Here is a 7,796-nt window from a genome sequence, read left to right as displayed (position 1 = left end):
TTTATAATTTTTCGTATAGAGATTTGCTACCCAATAAGAACTCAAAGTACCGAATTTCAGCGAATTCGGTCGAAAATGCGATCAAACCCCCCAAAATACCTCAAAATTGGGGGTACCCTTATATGGGGGCTATCCGAAAATATGGACCCATATTTATAATTTTCAGTGGAAAGATTTGCTACCCAATAAGAACTCAATATACCAAATTTGAGCGAATTCAGTTGAAAAACGCGCTCAAGAACCTCAAAATACCGAAAATTGGGGGGTACCCTTATATGGGAGCTATGCCTAAACGTGGACCGATGAAGCCCATCTTCGAACTTGACCTGCCTGCAGACAAAAGACGACTCTATGCAAAATTTTGGCGATCTATCTCAATTCGTTTAGACGCTAGAGTGATTACAACAGACAGACGGACAGACAGACAGACAGACGGACAGACGGACAGACGGACAGACGGACATGCTTAGATCGTCATAGAATTTTACGCTGATCAAGAATATATATACTTTATAGGGTCGGAAATGATTATTTCGATGCGTTACAAACGGAAAAACAAAACTAATATACCCTCCATACTATGGTGGAGGGTATAAAAAGGGGGTTATATAGGGACTACCCCAAAAAGGGGGTACATATTAATAATTTTTTGTAGGGAAATTTGTTACCATATACGACTACAAAATACCAAATTTCAGGGAATTCGGTTGAAAAACGTGCTCAAGAACTTCAAAATAGCGAAAATTTGGGGGTACCCTTATATGGGGGCTACCGGAAAAAGTGGACCTATATTTATAATTTTTAGTGGGGAAATTTGGTACCCTATAAAAACCAAATGTACCAAATTTCAGCGAATTTGGTTGAAAACCGCGCTCAAGATCCTTAAAGTACCGAAAATTGGGGGGTACCCTATATGGGGGCTACCCGAAAAAATTGACCTATATTTATAATTTTTCGTATAGAGATTTGCTACCCAATAAGAACTCAAAGTACCGAATTTCAGCGAATTCGGTCGAAAAATGCGATCAAACCCCCCAAAATACCTCAAAATTGGGGGTACCCTTATATGGGGGCTATCCGAAAATATGGACCCATATTTATAATTTTCAGTGGAAAGATTTGCTACCCAATAAGAACTCAATATACCAAATTTGAGCGAATTCAGTTGAAAAACGCGCTCAAGAACCTCAAAATACCGAAAATTGGGGGGTACCCTTATATGGGAGCTATGCCTAAACGTGGACCGATGAAGCCCATCTTCGAACTTGACCTGCCTGCAGACAAAAGACGACTCTATGCAAAATTTTGGCGATCTATCTCAATTCGTTTAGACGCTAGAGTGATTACAACAGACAGACGGACAGACAGACAGACAGACGGACAGACGGACAGACGGACAGACGGACATGCTTAGATCGTCATAGAATTTTACGCTGATCAAGAATATATATACTTTATAGGGTCGGAAATGATTATTTCGATGCGTTACAAACGGAAAAACAAAACTAATATACCCTCCATACTATGGTGGAGGGTATAAAAAAAACTGTGAAATCATAGGAAATAAACTACAGCAACAACAAAATAGAAAAACGACGACAACAACAACGAGAATTCAGACAACAAACAAAAAGCCAAGATTGATGAGTGTGCCAAATATTTTTGTATCTCTCGATCAGACTTTTCATTGTTTGCGGTTAATTCGCTGGACAGTGCCAAGCAATGGACACAAGCCGAACCGCAGTGAACTCCAAGCAATTGGTGAGAACATCGGTTAGCTGGTTCTTTAAATGGCTGACCGACTGGCTGGTCGGTTGGTAGGAAGTCTGACCCATTCATTCATGGCTTAAATTGTTGTACTGGTTGGGATGTGGATTAAGAGGTTGATGTCGATTCCACTGATGATGATGACGATGACGACGACAGCGGCGACGATGATGGTGATGATGCCGATGATTGTGGCCGGACACTAATGTTAGAAAGTACTTGTATTTGTAGTACTACATGTGCGAAATTCCATTTCTTTACACAGAACGTTTTCATTATTTCATTTTTTTGTGTGTTGGGCTTGTTGTTGTGTCGTTATTGCCGTTTACCTTGATTTATCTTTGACTTGATATGTTTTTATGTGATGCTGCTTTATTATGTTCCCCCCTCCCAATCTTCAATTTATTCTGCTGTGGTATTACTGACCTTTGCCATACGAAAGTGTATAACCCCCTTCGGTCATTGTCTGTGCAATTTTCGTTTTATGACAACAACAGCAACAACAATGATTTGGAAGGCGGCATCCTCCCAGCCAAAATGCTGGGTGATGAAATGGAAAATGTGTTGCTCGTTTAGAAAATTGGGTAATATATTATAAAAAAATATAATTTTTTAAAGATTTAGGACAGTCGTCTGGTAAATCTGAGTATTTTGTGGCACACATTGAGTTGCGTTCAAAACTAATTTGAAGAGGGAGGGATAGAATGGATGGATAGATGATTTAGGTCAGTATTTTTATAGAAAATGTTTGCTCGTTAGTAAGAAAACAAATTATAACAGTTGTTGAGAAGATAATAAAATGATTCTGTAGCTGACCTTTTATTAGGAAATATTAGCGAGGTTGCGGAATAAATAAAATGATAAATGAGGTAATATATCATGCTGTATTGTACACAAATTTTAAAGTTGGAGATATTTACATATAACAGACATATTTCTCTACTTTTATTTTGACATTTTTAATATAACCATAGTACAATTATAAAAGGTAACAGCAAAACCCAACTGATTTGAATCCAACCATGGTACAATAATTACAAGATAGGGCACAGCTCACATCTGTTTAAATTTTTTGCATAACAAGGCCTTTTCTGTCAAAGCGTCAGAGTTGATATTTCTTTGATTGTTGAGCTTTGTTTTTGGATCTGCTAACCAAATTGTCAAACAGGTTCATTTAAAATCAAATCTATTTTGAAACAAAAAGTTTATGCTGGTAAAGAAAATATCGAAAACAATAAATTTGGTTTGAATAGCCCACGAAAAATTCTTGCCGAGAATGAACCCGTACCCAACAAGGAAGCAACAGCAACAAATACCTCAGCCTGTTGTGTAAAAGCAATAGGGCTGGTACAACAACAACAACCACTACCAAAAGCAATGTTGCTGGCACGTCTTTGGCCAACCGACCTGCTGTTCCCTTTCGTCCATCTATTGAACCCCTGCAAAAGGATATTTGGCAGATGTACAAAAAGGCTGAAGCTTCATTTTGGACCGTGGAAGAAGTTGTCCTCCCACAAGATTTAACATATTGTGAAAAACTAGTAGACAATAAAAGTTTTCTTAATTTCCCATGCTCTGGCCTTCTTCACCGCCTCCGATGGCATTGTTAATGAGCATTTGGTTGAATGTTTCTCACAGGTGGTCAAAGTTGCTTCTACGGCTTCCAGATAGCCATAGAAAATGTTCACTTGGAAATATATAGTATCCTCATCGACCCATACATCAAGGAACGCGATCAACGTGAATATCTATTCAATGCCATTGAAACAATGCCAGCTGTCAACAAGTGGATTTCATCAGAATCGGACAACTTCGGTAAACGTGTCATCGCCTTTGCCGCTGTTGAGGGCATCTTTTTCAGTTGTAGTTTTGCCTCCATCTTTTCGCTTAAGAAGCGTGGCCTTCTGCCCGGCTTGACATTCTCCAATGAACTGAGAATGTTCAAATATCTGGTACAGAAACCTAGCCGATAGAGTATCATTGAAGTCATCAGAGAGGCTGTTCAAATTTAACCAAACTATGCGTGCGCCTATGCGTGGTTCATATAAATATTTTCATAAAAGTAAAGGACAATATTTTGTGCTCGAAAAAAATAAAATTAAAAATACACGCCCATATGCCACACTTTGAAATCCCTATATAAAATACATTGTGGATTATACAAAATATTTTTTTTTATATTTTATTTAATTTTAAATTTTGTAATGTTTTTGTTCAAACATTACAATGTAATGTTTTTGTTCAAACATTACGAAGAACGGGTGAAGGACATCACCTCCGCAGAAAATAATAGTTCAAAGCAGGTGTGTTGGGTATGGGTGATATAGGTTGGCTTCTTTCAACTATACTGCTTAAAACATGTTTTCTTCGGGTATCGATTTCTTCATTGAAGATTTTCGAAAAAAATGTGAACAATAATGTATGTATATACACTTTGCTACAGCAAAAATGTTCCTCATCGAAATATTGGTTTTAGACCTCATGTTCCTCCGTTTCAGACAAATCTTTCTGCATGGAATAACTCGCAATTCCCAGCATTTTCACATGTGTTACACATACAATTGACAATGGCTCAATTATAGGAAATATGTGGAATCGATAGAAATTTAAATTTGATAGGTTCATGTTTTTCAATTTTATTCGAGACGAACGTTTTTAACCCTACGGTCAATAACCAAAAAAGTATACGTAGATCAATAACCGTGGTACATTTATACCCATCCAAAGATAGATCTGTAACTCCTTAAAAAATTGGACTATCGTGAGGTTTTTTATTTTAAATTAGTCTATACGGATCTGATCTAGATGTAGGAACTCAAAATTATATATATTTAAATCCATGCTTAAATGATAATCTATCTAAAACAAACAAAGTAAATTCGATATAGCTTTCGAATGGGTTAAGCTTTTCTAGTTATTTTTTTATTGGAATCTTATTTAGGTGTTCCTCAATAACTTTAATAACTTCCTTTAATAACTTTAAAAAATTTTAAATATTATATATATTTAAAAATGATATATATGCATCTGCACCAATTTCAATAAAACGCAATAACTTCATTCAAGTCTCCAAACAAACATTAGGAGTTTTGTGCACCATTTATGTAAAATCGGACGAATATACATATATGTATATGTGGAAGCTATATCGAAATCTGAACCGATTTTTCCGAAACTTATCACACATCATTCTAGGCGCAATTCAGTGCGCTATGCCAAATTTCGTGCAAATCCAAGGATATATAGGGACTTTGGTGCACCATTTACATTAAATCGGACGAAAATATATATGCATTTTTATAGGCCCATGATTCCTTTTGATAATATGCATAGAATCACTTTCTGAGTCAATTTATGCATGTCCGTCCGTCTGTTGATGTTAAACTGTAAACAAAACTACAGGTCGCATTTAAAATTCGATTTAGATGAAATGTGGTACACCAATTTTTTTCGGCCCAAGGACGAACCCTATTCAAATTGAGAAAAATCGGTTCAAATTTAAATATTGCTCCCGTATATATTTTCGTCCGATTTTAGGTAAATGGTGCACCAAAGCCCCTACATATCTTTCGATTTGCAGGTAATTTGGCATAGTGTACTGAATTGAGTCTAGAATGATGTGTGCTAAGTTTCGTGAACATCTGTTCCGATTTAGATATAGCCTCCATATATATTTTCTAAATTTAGTCTAGAATGATTTGTGCTAAGTTTCGCGAAAATCGTTGACTATAATATTAGAAATTAATTTCACCCAATAATGCGTGATTTCTGTAATTGAACAAACAGTTCAATTAAGCGGGTATCGGATAATTGGTTCCTCGGCTAATTGAACAAAAAATTGTGCAAATTTTGATGTGCAATTAACCGAAAAATACTGTACAGTGACTTTAGTGCACCTTTTACATAAAATCGGACGAAAATGTATATGGGAGCTATATCTATATCTGAACGGATTTTCTCGAAACATAACACACATTATTCTAGGCTTAATTTAGCACACATCATTGTGGAGCTAATTCAGTACCCTAAGCCAAATTTCGTGCAAATCGAAAGATATATAGGACTTTGGTGCCTATATCGGACGAAAATATATATATGGGAGCTATAAATAAATCTGGACCGATTTTCACCAATTTCAATATGGTTCGTCCTTGGACCGAATAAATGACTTGTGCCACATTTCATCCAAATCGGATCATAAATGCGACCTGTACTTTGTTTACAATTTAACATCTACAGACAGAAAGTGATGCTATTCATATGCTCGAAAGGAACCATGTGTCTACATCGTTTTCTTTTGCCTGTTACGAACATATGCACAAAGACATAATAAAATAATAGCCGGTTAATTGAAAATATGTATAAGAGAAGGACTTTTTGTTGCAAAAACGCAATTATACATGAAACGAGCACCGTATAAGAGAAACAAATTCATTTTTGTAAATTTTATTTTTTTTAATTTTTATAAGCAACCCGAAAATTATGTTGCAGATTTTTCCAACCATCCAAGGAAACGCCTGTGAAATAAGTTCTTACTCAATTCATTTCATAATATGATTTATAAATTTCACGATTTTTCAGATATTGCTTTAAGCGCAACGAGTTTCGATTATCCGATTTAATTGAAAATACTGCGTAAGAGAAAAACATTTTCTGAAATAGGGCGTTTTCGCTTAACCGAATTCGACTGTAATTACAATTCAAAAAATACCCTCCATACTAACTGTTTTACTCTCTCTCTCTCTCTCTCTCTCTTTAGCAACGTTATAAATTATTTACCACCCACTATGTTTTTTCGTATTTTTAGGTGCACTAGCAGCACAGCATGCCTCCAACAGAACCTCGAGCAGTATGTGGTAAATGCAAATATTTTACAACAATCTCACTTTTTTACACTTTCACTGTGGTTAAAAAAATAAACTCCATGGATTTTTTTACCTGCTTAGACCTCGAAAATCAAACAGAAACATCATTTGCTAAAAAACCTTTCATGCTGGCAAATAATTTGAAACCTTTAGCCATGTTTATGTAAATAAACATGACGTCTACAACCGTTGGTACAAACTTATTGAATTTCAACGACTTTCTGACAATAGTTTTTATTGATGTCCATGTCATAATTACGGTTTTATACGTAATTGGTCATAAATATTTTGCAAATTTTGTTAGCTGGAAATTTCCATTGGGAGATGGAAGACCTTGATGAGTATATGAAAACCTAAGAAGAAAAGTTCTCCATATGACAAAGTTCAGAGAAATATCGTAATCATTTTTTTGCTGGCGACCCAGTTACTCTTGAAGAGATAGCTTCATATCTTGATTTGAATTTTTTAAGATAACTTTTTAAAATCGTATGAGGAATTTTTTTGTAGAACATTTCGCCCTTCTAACTCGATTCCTTAAATCCTCAAAGACGAGAAATCGATATTTAAAAATTTTTTGGTCTATTCTCAAATTTAATTTTAATAAATCCAGTAATCATTCCCTATTATGTATAACTGTCGGATACGTCAAAAGAGGGCAAAAGGAAACGAGATAGACACATGGTTCCTTTCGAGAATATGCATAGAATCACTTTCTGTATTCTTGAGAACAAAGTACAGGTCGCATTTATAATCCGATTCGGATGAAATTTTTGTCACTTATTTGGTCCAAGGACGAAATTGAAATTGGAGAAAATCGGTCCCATGTTCAATGGTGCACCAAGCACGCCATATTTATCCGAATGAGACAACATTTTGTACAGCGTACTGAATTAGTTGGTAGTTTGATGTCTGTGAAGTTTTGTTGAAATCGGCTCAGATTTAGATATAGCTCCCGCATATAGTTGCGTCCGATGTTAGTTAAATGGTGCACCAAACTCCCAAGGTTTTTCCGATTAGGACAAAATTTGTCATAACGTATGAAATTGGAACTAGAAACGAGTGTGTTAAGTTTCATTGAAATCGGATCAGATAAAGATATAGCTCTCTCCTATATAAAGATTCCTCCTATATATAGATTCCTCGGCTCCTATATGTAGATTCCTC

The 7,796-nt window shown here is 35.6% G+C and overlaps 1 pseudogene; it reads left to right on the top strand.

Moving 5' to 3' along the window:
- The first annotated feature begins 2,935 nt into the window (after positions 1-2,935).
- Positions 2,936-3,779, top strand: LOC133327528 (ribonucleoside-diphosphate reductase subunit M2-like; annotated as a pseudogene).
- The last annotated feature ends 4,017 nt before the right edge of the window (positions 3,780-7,796 follow it).

Source organism: Musca vetustissima, unplaced genomic scaffold (assembly GCF_032173495.1).
Source record: "Musca vetustissima isolate MV318-11 ecotype Yass unplaced genomic scaffold, APGP_CSIRO_Mvet_v1 utg36603, whole genome shotgun sequence".
NCBI lineage: Eukaryota > Metazoa > Arthropoda > Insecta > Diptera > Muscidae > Musca > Musca vetustissima.
The sequence above is the reverse complement of the archived record's forward strand: the minus strand, read 5'-3'. Positions and strand labels throughout refer to the sequence as shown.